At 46.2% G+C, this 18545-nt stretch overlaps 1 protein-coding gene across 6 annotated transcripts in view; it reads left to right on the forward strand.

Moving 5' to 3' along the window:
• The first annotated feature begins 261 nt into the window (after positions 1-261).
• Positions 262-18545, forward strand: part of Grin2b (glutamate ionotropic receptor NMDA type subunit 2B) — a 461196-nt gene continuing 442912 nt past the window's right edge. For 2 of the 6 annotated variants that reach the window (XM_004845843.3, XM_087214070.1), the window contains exons 1-3: positions 262-465; positions 798-1042; positions 2005-2435. The gene's annotated coding sequence lies outside the window, so the exon portion shown is untranslated. Of the gene's footprint in view, positions 466-797; positions 1043-1393; positions 1571-2004; positions 2436-18545 lie in introns of those variants that run through there. The other 4 variants (XM_021259153.2, XM_004845844.3, XM_004845845.3 and 1 more) reach the window with 4 other exon arrangements.

Here is an 18545-nt window from a genome sequence, read left to right on the forward strand (position 1 = left end):
TGTACTGGTCAACCTGGAACGCTCAAAATAGATCTGAAGCTCCTTGAAGGCAAGAACCCGGCACACAGAATGCGCGGACGAAGGAGGCTGATTTATGGAAAATAAAGCGAAGGTCTTCAATGTCAGCCTCGGCTGCGCCTGGCAGGTGCTGTCCGCGGAGCACGGCCCCCGCCCAGGCCCCTCTCGCTCCCCACGCGAGCAGCCCTCCCTCCTTGCTGTTCCCCGCTGCGGCCAGGAGGAGGCGCCACGGACACGGGCTAAGCCTTTCCCCTTCCTACCCCGCTTCCCCGCACATGACGTGGGAAGCTGCCTCCGCCAGAGTCTTAGCAATAGGAGTGAGGGGGTGAAGGGGTTTGGGGGTGGGCAGGGGTGGGGGGTTGGAGAAAGAGGACGCGCACAGTCTGGGAGCAGAAGCATCTTCCTTGTTCGCGGGTTTCTCCTCCCTCCACAGTCCGCGTGTGCGAGGTAGGGCGTGCGTGTGTGTGTGTGTGTGTGTGCGCGCGCGCGTGTGTGTGGCACGTTTCTGGGTGTGAGACGCCAGTCCAGACCTGGCAACCTGTGCGGTCCCGCCCTGCCCCCGTGGCCGTTGATTAATACCCATTTTTCCTACTCTCCCTTCCTCCCCTCCTCTTCCTCTCCTCTGCTCCCGCCCGCTTCCCCTCCCCCGGCTCCTCCCAGAACCACCAACTGGAATCTGGGCTCCTGCCTCTCCACCCCCCCCCCCCCCCCCGTTTTTTGAGAAAGGAAGGTCCCCCACCCCCTTGCAAAAACCACTTCCTTCGCTTCTTCACCTCTAGGAAATCTCGGGGCTCCGCTCTATCGAAAGTGCTCTCTGGGTGATTCTCGATCACCGCAACCCAGAAGTGCTGGCGTCCGAATGCATTTTCCTTTTGCTTTGCAAAGAAGAGCCGTGAACTTCAAAACCTCCGAGACGGGGAGACGGGTCATTAATCCTGCTTTGCAGAGGAAGAAAACCCTCAATCCCCCCGCCACCGGCCACCGCTCCCCGGAGACTCTGCCCCGGCGGAGGCGCTCCGAGCCGGTGCGTAAATCCTCGCCGTGGAGTCTCCTCTCGATTTGGGGGTTTGGGGGTGTCGAGCAGATAGAGTCGGAGCAGTGAAGCCGTTAACCAGCCAGGTGTTGGGTAAAGCTCTAATCCAGCGGAACACGGCGCTTGCTAATTTGGACGTGGCTTTTTGTTCTTAAGGCTTGGGGGGCGGGGGCAGGGCTGGCTTTGGTCTTTTGGAGGGGGTGAACCCCTCACCTAGCAGAGGCTGGGCGGCGGGCCCGGGGCCGGAGCCACGCGCCGCGACCATCCGTGCAATCGACACGTTGCAGGTGAAGCCGGAGCGCGGCACAGCAGCGCGGCGGCGGCGGCGTGAGTGTGCGCGGGGGCGAGTGTGAGTGCGCGCGGGGGCGCGTGCGCGTCGGGGGCGTGTGTGCGCGCGCGTGTCAGTGTGCCCCTTCCAAGAAATGCCCAGCGTGCACCCCGTGCACAATCGGAACCCATTCAGCACGAGCCCAAGGTGGGAGGAGGCGCTGCTGCTGGAGGCGCCGGGCAGAAAGACGGGTCAGCAGCAATGCAGATGGGGCTGGGGGCCGCACTTGCTGGCGAGTTCAGTGGGGATTGTGTTTCTGCGTGCGTGTGCGTGTGCGCGTGTGTGCGCGCGTGTGTTGCTGTGCGGTGTCTCTTCTCCGCTCTCCCTCCCTCCTTCCTTCCCACTTGCCTCCTTGGCTCGCTCCCTCCCTTTCTCCTCTTCCATTCAGGTTGGTTTCCCCACCTCTCATCCACGCCGGTCCCAGGAATGGTATAACCAGACCTTTTCGGAATTATTTATAGACCGGTGCCAGCTGTTTGCAATTCCTCTCGTGTGCACTCTGTGGGAAATGCGGGCTTTCCACCCCCTTTCCCATATAAAGAATTGATATCTTTTTCGGAATGCATTTTTCTCACCCTCCGGGGGACACTCGAGCCTAGCCTGACCGCCTCTTTTTTCCCCTTAGGAAGGGGACGCTTTGGGAATGACCATGCTCCAAGAAGGGACGGAGCCGGCCCCCAGCTTCTCTACACAGAGCCTTCTCTACTAAAGCTCCAAAAACCAAAACCCGTAATTGCCTGAAGAATCCTTAAAATATATACAGTACCAGCCACTAACCTCACATGCAAACGGAATAATTACTCTGGATTCTGCATGGTGAGCTGCTCTCCATACCCTGAATTACCTTTGAATTAAATCCTTTTTATTTGAATTTGCATCCTTCAAGACACAAGATTAAAACAAAATTTACGCTAAATTGGATTTTAAATTATCTTCCGTTCATTTATCCTTCATCTCTCCTATGTGGATATGCAAGCGAGAAGAGGAGACTGGACATTCCCAACATGCTCACTCCCTTAATCTGTCCGTCTAGAGGTTTGGCTTCTACAAACCAAGGTAGGGCAAATTCTGTTTTAATGTTTCCTCACCTGGGGTAGGGATCCCTTGTTTTGTCTCTTCCAGTCCCTCAAGTGGATGTTTTTGGGAGAAAAGATAACAAGATATCAAAATAATGCTGTCTTGGGAAAAAAGCTTATTACAATGAGGGAAACCTCCCATGACATTTCTTTCCTTTCTCTCATCAAACAGGTTTTGGGTTTTGGGGGGGGTTGTATGCAAGCACAGAGATGTTGAGGGCATAGGGGTGTCTCTATACAGACACAGCTGGCCAGGAAACCTGTGTGATCTTCTAGTTAAATAGCATTGTATTCATCCAGAGCAAAAGCTATGATTTTTATGGGATCTAGAATTATGTTTTTCCTTCTTGCCATCTTCATGTTTCTGTCTCTATTTTCTGACTCTGCCTTTCTAGGCATCCCTATGTCCTTTAAAAAAATAAAAATAATGATGGAGATTACTGTGGTTGTTGCCCCCAACCAAATCTGCTTGCTGTCTAAAGGGCCGACACTGGGCCCAGAGATCCCGGGAGGCCTATTGCAGAGGGGCAGGGCTGTGCAGGGAATGGGGCTGGTCTGAGAACACCTGGAACCGAAGGGTGCTGCAGATTAGGAGGACTTAACCCTTGGGCTTGGAAGGAAGGAATTCTGCCAATATTCTACATTTCATTTGTGTTTTTTTCCTGTGTGCTATTATTTTTGAGCTGTAAATTTCTCCTTCTGTCTACACATCTATTTATACCCGCAAATCCTCCAAGCAAACTGTTACTTCCACACTCTTGCAAAATGGCTATCTTGCAGAGTTCTAAAATGCTGTGTGTGTGGACGGGGTGCAGAATCTGACACGTGAGTCTTTGTGTTGAACAAAGAGATGTGCTGTGTGCATGTGTTAGTCTTGTACCCCCAAAACCAGAAGTAATACTTTAATTTTTGCCCTCTCAATAGTTTTTACACTATGTGAAGTGTGGTTAGGTAGTATTTTAATGTACTTACAAAGAAAAATAGCTGTAGAAATGGAAAAGACTTAGCTAATGACTCTTCTGCTAGTCATTCAGGCAACCCAAGGCAACTCTTGAGAAAATCAGACCATCTACGGGCTGGAGGGCCATGATAATGAGTAGGCTGCTCATCCTCCTGCTCAGCTGCCTGTAAATCCCCAAACTCTAAAGGCACTGAGTTGTTGGGCTGGAATAAAAGTCTTCATAAAGATATAGCAAAACCATTAGCATCAATAATCTTCCTAACAGTATTCCCTTTTCCCACAAAATGTTCTTCCCCCTGGCACTTATAAAATGACAATCTTTTGAAACAATCCTAAAATACTAACAGGATGTGAGGGAAGTGTTGGAAGATCCTTGTCACCCAACATCACAGTGGATGATAGTTCTTTATTGTCCAGAAAGGATGGATGTCAGCCAGATTCAAGGTCCCTCTCCCCAGGCTTCATTCTCTTGAGCTTTTATTGCTGAAATACTAATCTGTAACCATGGTGTAATCAAAGAGAGAGGGGTGGGGGATCTCGATTTGAACCATGTTCTCACCATGTCTACAAATGGCTGAGGTTATCTGGTGTGTGCTCACCTTAGAGACACCTGAGCTGGCTCCCCATCTGCTTTTACTTCTTCAAGTGGGAGGATGAACCCTTAATTTCACTTCAAAATAGAACAGAGGGATGGGTGGGAGAGGCAGCTCCTTGTGCAATGATTTCATACATGCAGATGGGAAAGAGAGATGAATATCCACAGGGCGCATGGCCCTTTTCATGTGCCTGGTGCCTGTGAAGTACTTGGCACCAGATAGGTCCTTCAAAAGGTTCGTTGGTGATGAGATCAACAAGAAGGCCTTTTGACAGGGTCTCATTCACTTCATTTGTCTTGACTATCAGTGGGATTAAGCCCAGTTCCAGGCTCTCATTAGTTGGCTCAAAGACTAAGCAAAGGAGGAGCTGTTGAATGCAGAGGTTACTGGTAAAAGAAGGATAAGGGGTGAGATGGCCATAAAGAAAGGTAGTCCAATAGGAACAAGCTCTTTTAGATGTGGAGAGGAATTGCCACAGGTGGTTTGTACCCTTTTGGCATCCAAAGCCATTCTGTGGAACCTGGCGGGGAGGCAGGTGTCCTCCATCCTCGTCAGCAATGTCCAGAAGATTGGGACTCAGTGGCCTTCTAGGCCATCCCTGGACCATTGTTCTCGCCCTCTTTTCTCCTCGCAGAGCAAAGAGCTGATGAGGTTCTATTCTGTCTCCCCTCCTCTAGCCACCCCCTTATAGTGTGGGGTACATGGGAAAGTAATGAGGCTTCATTTGAGGAGCCTCGGTGGTGTGCAAATAAAGACTTCTTGGGAAAACATGGTGACAGATGCTAAAGGGGTGATTTTCAAGGGAAGCAGAGCCACGTGGTTCTCTTCTGAGTCTGTTTCAGGTGAGGCATGGTGGACCTGTGCTCACAGCAGGATGTGGCAGTGCAGGCACAGGTGCTGGTGTGCAGGAGGGGTGAAGGGTGTGCTAAGAAATTGTTCAATTCCCTCACCTATTGCTTCAGCTTTAGGAAGCCTGTCTGCCTGCACACTCTTGTTCTGCTGTTGTATACCTGTGATTTTTGTCAAGGATGGTTCAGGTGGAGAGAATAAAGAGAGAAAATGACAGGACAAATGGAAAAGGGAAGAATTCCTCTAGTCACCACTTGCATCACAGGAACCCTTTTATTAAGGGTGATTGGAAGGGGCAACTTCTTTTGGAGGAGGGATGAACAGCAGCGACTTTGATTTTTGTGTTCCTGCTTTACCTCCTCTGAGATGGCTTCGGAACCTTACCTGTGTTTCTTGATGTTCACCTGCCTGTACCTAGCCTTGTGCCGAGAGGGAGGGGTGGTGGCCACCTGGAAGAAAGATCAGAGACTGAAATTGGTTGGTGGAGTGAGAGGTGTCTGACAGGGCGAAATGGGGTTGAGCGGGCCTAGCCGGTGGATGCATTGTTCTTCCTATTCCCTCACGACGATGATGAGCCCCAAGGAGCAGAATGCCCCTTTTCTTATTTAAGAATCAAATGAAAGTGATATATCCATTAGTATTAACAGGTGGGATGTCAAATTAGTATTTATGGACTATGAAATAAAGGAGGCAGGAGATAGGACAAGTTGTATGTGAAGAAACTATAGCCAAAAACTGCTATCTAGAAGCCAGGGGAGGGAAAGAAGCCAGGCTTGACTTCACCATTGTACAGGTTGGAAAGTGGCTGTTTTGATGGACCACCTTCTCTTTTCAGTACCGAAGACAGGGCTGATAAAACCGCTCATCTCCAGTGACAGAACATCTCATCTTGATGGGTTCAAGAGTGGATAAGCTGGAAAATTTAAACTTTTCCTTTTCCTCAGTGCCATTCTATACCCTCCTTAATAATTCTAGAGAGTTCTTCCTTTCCATGAACTATATTTTCAGCTTCTGCTACTGTACCCATGATTGGATACTAGTATAGTCTTTCTCTGTAAATAAATATAGATCAAATGAGTTACTGGTCTAATGAATTGCTCACATTTATTAAAGTGCATCTCCTCTTTCAACCACAAGAAGAAGTCTCCAGGGAGAGTGGATTAGTGGTTGAATTGATATTATCATCCAGAAGGAGGCCAAAAATGGAAGAACAGAATATAGTCAGTAGAGGGAGCACATGTAACTCAGAGGAGTGGGTTTCCCAGGGCCACCTGTGTCTGTATATCTGTGACCTTTGCACAAAACTCATTGGTTGGATGAAATGGTGGGGATTTGTGAACCAGAGGTGTGTTCAGGGCCTTTGGTTGTTTTCTTGATGTTCTCCCACCATCTTACTTTTCCCTTTTCACTTTCTAGCACTGTCAGCCACGGTTGGCAGAAAAGGGGGCCCATGTGTTGTCCCCGTGTTGAAATTCTCCACGACCGGCCCAAGCAGGGAGATTGCTCTGCCTTCTTTGTTATACCAGCATGTGTTCCTGCTTCTCAGTGCACTAATTTTATTGGTGTGCATTGTTTCCCCAAGAAGTTCATGAGCTCCTCAAAGGCAGGGAGAGATGTTTCATTCATCTTAGAATCATTTCTAAGTGACTGGCACATAATAGATACTTAGAAAATATTAAGTAAATGAACAGAGAGAGGAAGTGCGATATTCATTAGTCAATGATATTGTTTGGTGACTATGAGAAGGGTTGAAATTATGCTGTTAAATGAGATCCAGAGCATCAAGCTCTGTGATCCTTTAGAAGGCATCTACTCTGACCTTCTCATTTAATAGATGGAAAACTGAGAACCAGGGATAATAAGAGACTTCCTCGAGGTTGTGTGGCTCCAGTGCCAGTGCTTTGTGTAATATACCATTGATTGGAATGAATGTGGAGGTTATCTGTGGATTTCAGATAGCTACATCAGTACTTCTCAAACTTTGTTATATAAAAGAATCATCGGGGGATCTTGTTAAAATGCACACTCAGATTCAGTAGGACCAGGGTGGGGCCCAATATTCTGCATTTCTAATAAGCTACCAGGTAATGCCACAGCTTCTGTACTACACATCAGGAATCTACACCAACCCTGCACCTGACAATATACCATGGTTAGCATCAGCAATTCTGCATCTTTTCTACTTCCAGGTCTTCTAGAACCTCTGCTTTGTTCTTGACAAAGATCGGAAGGGAACCTGTGTGTTTAAATTTACTTTTCTCTTTTTTTCCCCTTCAACCCATATGCATCTTTTGCCTCTTTTCTATCCTTTGCTTTCATATTCTGTATATTTCTCATAGTTAATTCATTTCCTTCTTATGTTTCTTTTTATGTTCTCCTGCTTCTTAATTTATTTCTTTATTAATATCTCCTAACCTTTCACACTGTGCTCTTCTTTTAACTTACTTTTATGTCTTTTGCTTTATTCAATTATTTAATAAATATTTGTGAAGAACCAATATTCGTCAAGAATTGGGTTACACAAGAGCTGGCTCTGCTCCGTGCCTTCTAGTGGCTGGTGACATAGGGGAGAAGATGTGTGGGGAAATCATCACAGCCTTGGGTCAGTCACATATCAAGGACAGCAGCTGGGGCGGGTCGAGGGGGGACTCACAGAGAGGTTGACCTTTAAGCTTTGTCTTGAAGAATAAATAGGAGTCTTGTAGGAGAGGAGAGAAAGGCCATTTTACGAGGACCTCGAACACTTGGAGAGGGAGGTTGGTGTAGAAGGACAAGCCTCTTTCTCTTTTCTGTATCCTTAACTCAGGGAAAAGAGCAATGCAGGAATGTGCTGGTTCTTCACTTAGGAGCTTCAGATTCCAACTAATGAGGCCAGAGAATAAAGTCAGGGTCTTCATACAAAGAGAGCAAAAAAGCTCTAATTTCTGCTTTGGTGATGCTGTAGTTAAGAATCCTAGCCCTGATTATTAGATTTGCCTTGAGAATGAGCAAATGATACAGTTTACATTTGAGACCACTCTTTTGCAACTAACTTTATTGGTGGCCACTACAAAGAAAGGAACAGCTGTTAGTTGATTTGTGTGCAAGGAGCAAGCTGGATCCTAGCCCAGGCCAAGCTACTTGGAATGAAGGACCAGTCTGGCCCCTTGTGTTTCTAGAGTAGTGAGGTAGATGGTTACTGTGACATTGGGCCACTAGCTGCTTTCTGTAATGGCAAAGAGGAGCAATGGATGAAGGGACACTCAGTTATTCCCAGGTTATTTTCAAAGTGACCTTTTCTGTTGCCTTATTTGAGTGGCCTGATATTTTAGAAGATTTTACTTGTGGGGATGCCCAGGTGGAGAGATAGCAAGGAGACACCTTCAGTCGCTCGATTAAACTGTAACATTGGTGCCTAAAGGAAGAAGGGTGTGCATGGCTGTTCCCTTACATTTTCTTTGCATCCTTTTCTGCTCCCCATCCTCCTAGCTCTCTTTCTCCTCCTTCAGGATTCTTCTGTACATTGTGGCTTGTACTCATCCTGTTAGCAAAAGGAATCTAAGCTCAGCCTGGAGGAGTTTTAAAGTCCCATTACACATACAGAGAGCTGTGTGTCTGAAGACGTGGGGAAGTCAATGCTCAGCACTGGCTCATTGCAAGGTGACCTGAGGGCTGAGGCCATGGAGGCAGTGACAGGGCTGTTTGGTGGGGGCCAGAGGGGAGGGGAGAGGAGGGAGGCCAGACTGAACCTGTAAAATTTCAGCCCTAGAAAGAGAGACAAACTGTAGGTCGTATCTTCCCTTGGAGTGCAGTGTTTTAGGGATGGGAAAGCCAGACTCAGGGAGTGTCCTGGATGGGGCCCGTTTAGGGTTCCCTTTAGTTAACTCCTGCCCTACTAAGTCACCTCACGAAAGGCACACCTAGGTATTGGATGGCTTATACCTGCGTCCATTGACTCGCCAGGACTGATTTTTTTTCTTCAGAAGGGAACGTCAAGTTTAAAGTTCTCATTAATCTTTATATAGGTCCTTTCACAGCTTCAGCTGTTTAGATTTTCTTAGGAAATCAGATCTCCTTTATTTTTGAGAGGGTTGACTTGAAAATACAATGGCTGTATGAAAGCACTACATTGTTCGGGGAAGGGAGAAGAGAATCTGGGAAGAAACCTTCTCCTTCTGCCCATAGCTAATTGTCCTCTGAGAAAATGTCCAGACATTCTGAAGCAATGCTCCACACCTCTAGGTCTGGTCACACTGATACCACTACAGTTCGTGGGTCAGAGATCAGTGTATTCTGTGTGTATGGAAATATACGCACACCTATACACACTACACTCATGTATATATAATATGTTAGCAGTGATTCACCTACAAAAAACAGTAGTCCAAATAATCTCAACAGCATTAAATTTATAATTTAGGTACAGTAACTAATGTGTGTGTGTTTGAGTGTGTGTATGAGAGTGTATGTCTGTGTGTGTGTGATGGGATAATAAACATTAATACTGACAGTTACCTTGGAGACTATTTTATCCCCCCTTCAAAACCACCATTTTGAAACTGAAAATAGTCCTAACATCACACATGTGGGGTAAAGCCACGCACACATAACAAAATCACATCTCTGTGTCTACTGAATCACATTTCTGTGCTTTCCCTGCCTACCCCGTCCCTTGGGTCACCTTAGAATCCATGTCCCTTAAGTGAGCCAGGCCTGGCCTTTCCCTCATCCATGCATCTTCAGAGCCCAGGATGCTCCCTTTGTAAGTAGTGGGTCTTTAAACCCTTCTGTTTTCTGGTTACCAAGCAGCCATTCACCTGCCATTGGAAGAGGTGGTGGTCTTGGAAGTCAAAGCTGATATGCGATTCTGCTTTGCTTACTGTGTGCAAACCTTTGACCCTGAGCCTTGGTTTTCCTCATTTCTTTAACAGTGATGATGGTCTTTACCATGCTCCTTACCCGCAGTTCAGTGACAGAGTCATCTGCAGAACTTAAACAAAAACAAAATTCACAAAGCTAGACAGCAGCAATAAAAAACCAACAAGGCCCATGTCAGGCCAAAACAATTAAATTAAAATCTTTCAGGGAAGGATCCACACAGTGGTCATTTAAAAAAGTCTCCTCAAGGGCTTCTAATGTGTGGCCACATTTGAGAAACACTGGGCAAAAAAAGGACAAGGAACCTGTTAGCTCTAAACCTGACGTGTCCTAGCATTTTGAAATGTAAAGGGAGACACTATCACCGTTGCACTGTTGGAAGACTGGCAGGAGGTCTTGTGCCAGAGAGCAGACATCGAGATGGGGATAGGAGGGGATTTAGTCTACACAGTGTGGCCATAGGAGGGGAACACGTGGCTGAGTTAAGAGCAGGGTGTTTATCCAGCTCCTGGGCTCTGCCAACACTGAATGTTCGGGATGTCAGGAAGTGTAGGAAGAATTCCTTCCCGGGCCCTCTTGAAACAGGTGTGGCTATGAAATAGGGCAAGTGGCAAACACCATGTGTTCTATTTAATCTTTATTGAGGGCACCTCACTTCTTGTTTGGGAGAGAAAGCCTCATTTTCCTCCTTGGTAACACTGTAAATGTAGGAAAACTATTAATAAATGGGGCTGGATGAGCAGAGCCTGATTGACTGCTGAGGGGTGTGAATGGTGCAATTATCTTAGTGCTGGTTGGAATTCACTAGCCCCATTGCCCTCCCTCCCAGTGCCTGAAGTGGAATATTAAAGGCATGAAGAGGAGGAAGAGGGTAGGAGGCAGTAAGATGTCGCTCTTCCCTGACTGTAACTTGAATCACTGATTATTAGGCTGGCTGGGTTAACAGTTTTCTCATATCCTTCCTTTTGGGTTTCCTCCCTTCCCTGTTCTAAAATAAAATTGAAACCAAATGTACAGAGGCAAGAAACACCCCTCCCAGATTTATAGATCTGTGTGCTTTTAAAAAGACAGCCATTGTTCTTTTTTGGACATTTGCAAATGGTCCCTGGAGACGAGACAGAAGGGCTGTGAGTGCCGTTTGGATTCTCAGTGGTGTTCGGTGGGCCCTACATATTTAGGTGAAAGCCAAGAAATGGCCTCCTTGTTCTGAGCTTCCAAATCTGGGTGGGTTGGCCCTGGGTAGGCAGAGTGACAGTGTCTCAGAGCTTCTGCAGCTTCTGCCCTGGGGTTTGTTGTGCGTAGAGCAGGTCTACACTTGAGCTCTGTGGGGCCAGGATGGTGCTTGCAGGGCTGTGGCTCTTCCTCTTGTCACTTTGTTAGAGATTCCAGGATTGTTTCTGAGCATCAGGGAGGGGGGGAGAAAATTTTAGTCCTTACCTACTTTTGTTTACCTCTGTATCCTGGTTTTTCCTTCAACTCACATAAGAAGAAAAATTGCAAGAAAATTCTACTCCAGCCAAATACATGTGCTCAGTCTTGGGAGATCTTCCTTGGGTAGGAGAATGTTCTCTCTTTGGATTTTTGAAGACAGATGGGTTTTCTCAGAGCCTGTATGTAGAAGAAAACACTTTTTTTGCTTGATTAATCTGTCATTTTTCCATGAGCATGCAAGTGATGCTTTATGTCACTTTGCATCCTCAGTGCTTAGGAAAGCCCTCTCTGCCACGGTCAGCATGCACACAGTGATAAAGATGGTGGCGGGACGGCACTGTGCCCTGAGGATGAAGTGGTCACATTCTTTTATGTTTTCATTTTCTTGCCACTCAAGCACCTCTTGATGCTCTGGGTGAGATTTGCTAGAGCTGAATGGACGCAATTATCTTTAGATGCTGGCTGATAAAATGCAAGTGTCCCCATTCCTGGTGCCTCACCTCACTGCCCAGCTTCATTCCTCCTTGTGTTCGATGTGGACGTTTTCTTAAAAAGCTCCCTCTCATCACTACTTGCGCTGTTCTTTTTCCCTTCAAATTCCACGTCAATGCTGTTCCTTCCCCAAGGTCCATCTCAGAGGCCGGCTTCTCCGTGAAATCTTGCTCAGTCTCGCCAACTAGAAATAAGCTCTCCTGAGTCATCTGTTCACATACTCCTTTCTCTTCCCTTTCTAGCACACTTCTCATGAGGGCTTTGGGGACAAATCCCTTGAGGGCTTTTTCATCTCTTACCTCCAATCACTCTCTTTTTATTCCAGCTTTCTCAAATAAATGGGATCGTGATTACTCACCCTCCCAACCTCTGCTTTTTATTCTGTACCTATTTACAAAGATGCTGTGATTTCAACATGAAATTCAAGGCCGGCACTGAAACTTATTGAATGATCTTGCAAGAACCATTGCAAGGAATCTATTGTATTGATGAACCTGCATTTACACAACCGAGATGGAGATTAACAAGAAGCATGAGAAGGTCCTGAATTAGGTAGTCAAAATTCGTAGGCTGTTTCAAAGATAAATGATGGAAGGAAGATGCTAAGAATTATCACCGTTAGTCCAAATACAATAGTTACCTCGCCTCTGCTTGTGACGACTTTCCATTGAAATGGGGCTGTGAGTTGGCACAGTGGTGTGCTGGTTGTATTCTGGGTTATGTTAACATGTGTTATCTCATTTAATTCTCACTGCAAGGCTGACATTATTCTGTTTGTCAGAGTGAGGATTAGAGAGCTCAAGCTTATGCAGCTGTAAGCAGCAAGCTAGGTTTCCAAATTACACCTTTCACATCCAACCCTTGGCTCTTTAAGTGTAATAACAGATAAAGGTTCAGGTTGTATGTAGAGGAGCTCATGAACAACCTAGACTTTAAAACTTTAGCTGAAATGACTTTCTTTTAGACTCCTTCTCTCTGGGCTTTGCTCTTGGCAAAAGGTAAAGTTGTTTTAAAGTGGAAAAAAGGATTCCTACAAAACAGCTGATTTCTAGACCTGAATTTAATTTGATAAGGATGAAAGGTGAGAAATTCACGGCATTAGCAATGAGCATCTCCTTTACTTCACACGTGGCCGAGGCTTGGGGTCCACGTTCTTAGCCTACTCCTTGCATTCTGCAAATATACTTTACTTTTGAACTTGCAGACTCCAGTTTCCTAAGAGGAAACAGTCTACTCCTCACTGCTCATTTAACCTTGGGCATTTTGAAGATTGTGCATTTTCTTATATCTGTTTCTTATTCAACCCTTTGGTAAACTGCTCCTGGGGTCGAGACTAATGGGCAGAACTGGAGAACAGCAGTCAGGAATGCTGCTGCATTGCTGTGTTGTACCTTCCATTCAAAAGCATCATCCAAAAAAGACATCTGTGCCAGCCATTAACTCAGAGGGTAGTTGAATATGTAATAAACTTATAATACTAACATTCAATTCCTGATGATTTATTTTCCCACTAAGACAGAGGGTGTCTGCTGGTGCCTCACAGGGTCCTGGTTCCTTCGTTTTACCCCATGCATATTTTAAACTTCTTTTCAGTCATTTGAAGGAACATGATATTAAGGAAGGAACCCTGGCCTAGGTGCCAGCAGCTCAGGTCCCACCTGCTCTGTGTGATCCCAGCAGTTGTACAAACTTTCAGGGCCGGGGATTTAGCTCAGTGGTTCTGGCACCTGCCTCACAAGCACAAGGTCCTGAGTTCAATCCCCGGTACCAAAAAAAAAAGAACCTTGCGGAGCCTGCTGCTTCTTATGTAAAATGACATCTTCAGGGCAGGCAATTGTGTTCTGGATCGGAGGAGAAATGTGAAAATTCCCCTCAAACCATAAGTTTAATATATACACATAGGATATTATTATTAATAACTCCAGCCTGCTCCAGGTTTTCAATGTATTCTGAGGCCTTCAGCACAGCACGTCCACTCCCAGTGGCCAGGAGACTGGGACGTATTTAATGGGAAGACAGGGAGCAGTGGCAAAGCAATGGGCGTTCTGAACGCCATGTGGTGCTTAGGCATGGTGACCTGAGGTTTTTAATCTTGGCTCTGTGTCTCCTTTCCATGTTCTTTTTCACAGTATTTATCTATCTAGAAAACTAGGTAAACGCTTGTCAGAAAGGAAAGCATGACTAATCTTTCTAGCTTTATGTATGGAACTATTTTTTCCTGGGTTTATCTTTTACCTTTACATGATCCAAGAAGGGAGAGGCCTGGGGAGAGGAAGACATGGGTGGTAAATCGTACCCCAGCCCTCTCACTCTGTCTGCAGTGCCCTCCCTTCTCCCCTCCTGTGGGTCACACCCCACCAGCCTTTACACCCTCTGTTCCAGGTCCTCCAGTCCCCACGGCCCAGAACACTATCCTCTTCCTGTTCCAGATCCCCATCTGGATGCAGAGGACTGTGGGCATCTGCATCCCATTCATGGGAATTTCTCAAGGGCAAAGGCAGCTTTCGCCCTGTGACCTTGTGTGTGCCTCGCCCAGTGCTGGCACACTGTAGTCATTTGGTGAGTGGCTACTGACATGTCATGAGCACTTACCGCCCAGCGCTCAGTGCTCAACATACATCCCTGAATTCTACCCTTCAGCCACTCTAGGAAGTGTGTAGAACTATTACACTTTACAGATGAAGTTATTTAGACTCAATGTTAAAACCTAACAGCATATGTGGCAGAGCCAGGATTTGAGCTGGTGCTCATACTCTTCAGTTCTTTACTATACAGCTTTGTAGTAAAAGTTTATGGGCGACTTAGAGTCAAGGCTTCGAGGGAACATAATGTGTCCTTAGTTCTACCTAATAAGGAGAATGGGGAATGAGAAGAGGGTGCACAGTAGAATCTGAAGGGTGGTTAGGACCTGGATTTGCATGAATATGTGTGGACCTTGTTTTCTCAGTACATTCATTAGCGATGGGAGACACCCAGGAGAGTCTTCCAGAAATGCCTAGGAATATTACTAATGTAATTATTGTTGAGCTATGCAGAGGATGAAGTGGGTTGTATCTCTAGCATGCATAGTTCTTAGCTGCTTGCTGTCACCTTTATGCTTCTTAAGTTTTCCTAGCTACTGTCTCCTCCATCCTTTCTTATTGCAGTGTAACACAGTGGCAGTGCAGAAAACAGAAGTTGAGAACAGGAACTTGGGATTCAGATGACCAGTGTTTATGTTCTGGTGCTCATTGGTTCACTAGAAAAATGTCTGCACTTCTCTGAGTCCAGATTCCTTCTCTGTTAGGAGGTCTTAACAATTTCTGGCTCCTTAGAGTTGCTATGAGAATCAAGTGAGTTATTTCACTTCGAAAAGTCCTTGTTACAGAGGAAGCACTCTGCAGATATTCATTGCTCTGACTGCCCCTGCTCCCCACCCAGTAGTGGCTCAAATTGGAGCTGGTTTGGGTGGTGGAGGAGGGTTGCGCAATGGCCCCATGTATGGGGCCTACAGTCCTTACTGATAAGGAGGAGGCTGCCAGATCAAGACTAGCATCGACTTCTTTCAGTGTCTCACTGAATCACGCCTGGCAAGAGAAGAAAATATGGCTATGAGGTGACATGTTTTGGGAATATTTAGAGAATATGTTCTTAGCACCAAATAAATGCAGATGATACCCACAAATGAGGAACCAATTAATGGAGGATTTTAAGTTTAAAGTGAACCTGGGGCAAAATAACCATGAACTGATCAAACAGAATATAATGAAGAGCTGTAAGGAAAACTGAAAACATACACAATTTGAGAAAGGGAGGCTTTCAATGAAAGATGTTAAGAGACAGAAACAAAATGGGATACGGTGGTAACAATTGCTGGAGTGCTTCGTAGTTTATCAAGAGGGTTCTTATATATTTTCTCCCCTACGCATTATTGATCTCTCCAAGAACCTATCAGGAGCAATTCTGAATATGAACTATGATTCCCATTTTACAGTTGAGGAAATCCAGATACACAACGTTCTAAGGATTGTTTAACATTATATAATTAAGAAGACGGAGCTAGAGGCAGTAGCACGTGTCTGTAATCTCAGCACTCTGGGAGGCCGAGGCAGGCAGATCACAAGTATGAGCCCAACACGCACAACTTAGATACTTAGTGAAATTTTGGTTTGAAATAAAAAATAAAAAAGAGCTGTGGATATGTTAGGGTGAAGATCTTAGGTTCAATCTTCAGTATCACAAGGAAATAATAAAAGAAGGAAGAAGAGCAGGTCTGGAAGTCAAGGTGTCCTGGACTCTTTCTACTCTTGCTCTGCCTCAAGCTGCTTTTGGAGAGCAGCTCGGTACCTTTGGGGAAAAGCTCAGAAAGGACATCCAAGGGGCTGGGGATTTAGCTCAGCGGTTATGCCGCCTGTCCCTAGAAAGGACATCCAGTCTGGTTAAGAGAGCTTACTCTCCACAGAAAAGCATGTCAGGGGAAGGCAGGCGTATTCCAAACAGTGAACCTTGTGAAACCTGAAAAGGCAAAGTAGACCTATCATGCAAAAGATGTAAGTGTTAGGAGCAAGAGAATTATATTCCTTATATTTTGCTTTACTTTCCAAAATCTCCACAATAAGTTATATTTTCATATTCATAAGAGGTGTTTAGGAACTAAAAGTAACTCTATATTAGGAACTAAACAAAGATAAAGGAGTAAAAGCCAGTGCCATAAGGGCAAGAGATATATGATCTTCAATTTATGTAACAGGAACCTGGTTACTAATGTATGATCACACCCATGTGTGTTTATGTGTGTGCATTATGTGTGTATAATCTGGATTCTTGTAGGAGTTAAAGTACACAAAACAATTTAAAATTAGAGAGGATTTTAAAACAATAATTATGGAGAAAATAATAAAAACAACCTCAGGTCTTAATGACAGATTCTAAAATGTCTTTAACAAAGAAGTGGTCACTGCAGGGCTAAAGCTGCCTTTTGAGGAAACCATGAAGGTCTGGAAAGATATTGGAGGGCCAGGTCATAGCCTTTTCAGATAAAGAGTTAGTGGCTGGGGGTTACAAAGTCGTAAGCGTAAGTGGTAGGTTGGGAAAACACTGAGTCAAACAGTCGGTTACCAACACCGTGAAGAGACCAGGGCATAGTAACCATCATGCTGGCTTTTAAAAGGTGAAATCCTGTTAGATCTGAGGTTCTGTGAGAAAGACAGGCTTGGTAGGCAACAGAAAATGGGTCTGTGTAATTAAGGAAGAAGTAAGGACAGTTTTATATCTGCCTTCCGCAGTCTACCTCTGTCTACAGTGACAATGGGGTGGGTTAAATAGACGGTGGTCACAGGTGCCAGTGAGGGAGGGCATCCCAGAGGTGGGAGATTGTTCTCACCCGGCGGAAGCTTGGACCCAGCCAAGGGTGGGGACAGTGCAGTACTGGGCCTGCTTCTCATTTTGGAACCAGAGAAGGCTGGAGAGGACTGACGTGTTCAGTTGGGTCAGCACTGCAGCTCTGGCGCCTGGCACAGCCTCTGCAGGCCGTGCTGCCCCCCTGAGCCCCACCACCCACTGTGTCTTTGCCCCTCTCACTTCTATCCTTTCCTCCCTCCACACATCACTTGGTCAGGAGTGTGTGCCCTGGGTCTTTTTCTTAGGAAAATCTACTTTCGTACAGACTCCCCAGTTGCACACTGGAGTATTAAGGGAGTTTGCACCCATCCGTGGAAGTTGGGTTATTAGGCCCGACTTTGTGTCTCCTCTGTTTTTTTGTCTCCAGAAGGTGGAGGCTTCGGGGACACAATTTCCCTTGAGACCTCAACTCCTTTGTTCTTCCAGGACTGACCAGCTCATGGATTCATTCCTAAAATGTCTGTGAAGGTTGGCAGCCAGGCACTGGGGCTCTGCAGTGGGGTCAGGCTCAGTCCCTGTCCTCTAGGAGCCCACACATCAGGAGGTGCACCTGGACAGAAATGTCTAAAGAAGGAGGCAGAACAGGAAGTGGTGTAAGCCAGGTGGTGCAGGGGCCCTGACACGGGCATCGTCACATGGGCGGGGGTACAAGGGTTTTGGAAGGAGCAAATATAATTCAATAACAGGGAATAAAGGATTATTAGCTTTATTTATTGCCTTTACTAGTCAAGCACTTCTCAGCACACCCTGACAGATTTTGTGACTCTTGTCTGAGGGTCCAAGAATAAATTCTAGTCATTGCTCAGGATTCATTCTCCTTTGGGACCCCAGAGTAAGGAATTGTTAAGATTTCTGATAAGATCTTCCTCCCCTCCCTAAAATGCTGAGATTCAGTGGAGAGAACCTTTTCAGGCTTCTTGCTGCCCTCCCCGAAGCAGGAGATGCTTCTCTGTCCTGCCAGGAGCAGGCAGTGCCTACCCAGGGTGGCTCAGTCCCCGGAGCCCCAGGATTTCTGGGCTGGCACTGCTATGGCTTTTACACCAGGGCGAACCCAGATTTTGAGTAGTTCATCCTGGAGGTGAAGACTGAAGCCTTGTACCACTCTCCAGCCCTTGAGAATCAGAGGCAGATCTTTGACGTCAAAGGGCCTGAGGTCAGAATCCTGGATTTGCCACTGGTCGCTGAATGACTAAGGCACTTTAATTTTTGGCCTTCAGCTTTGTCTCTTCCGTCAAACCCAGGTTAGGCAAAGGTTAGGCGAGGTCAAGTATGTAAAGCACTGGGAACTCAGCTCTGTTGTCTGTCCTGTCCAGGTCCTGTGAGTGACACTGGCGATTTCTTGGTAGGGCAGGAAAGAGGAGCAGCAATGGTCCCTGCTGGCCTTCTCCATCTTCCTCTCTTTTCCTTTCTGCCCCTGTCTGTTCCTCAGGGATCCTCTGCTATGGCTCTCACTCACAGAGGAGAAGCACAGAGGTTGGGTGCTCTGGCTTCTGTGTATGAGCAGGGGAGAGCAAAGTGAATGAAA

Source organism: Heterocephalus glaber, unplaced genomic scaffold (assembly GCF_053883595.1).
Source record: "Heterocephalus glaber isolate CG9 unplaced genomic scaffold, H.glaber_assembly_v1.0 deba00001444, whole genome shotgun sequence".
In the NCBI taxonomy this organism is placed as follows: domain Eukaryota; kingdom Metazoa; phylum Chordata; class Mammalia; order Rodentia; family Bathyergidae; genus Heterocephalus; species Heterocephalus glaber.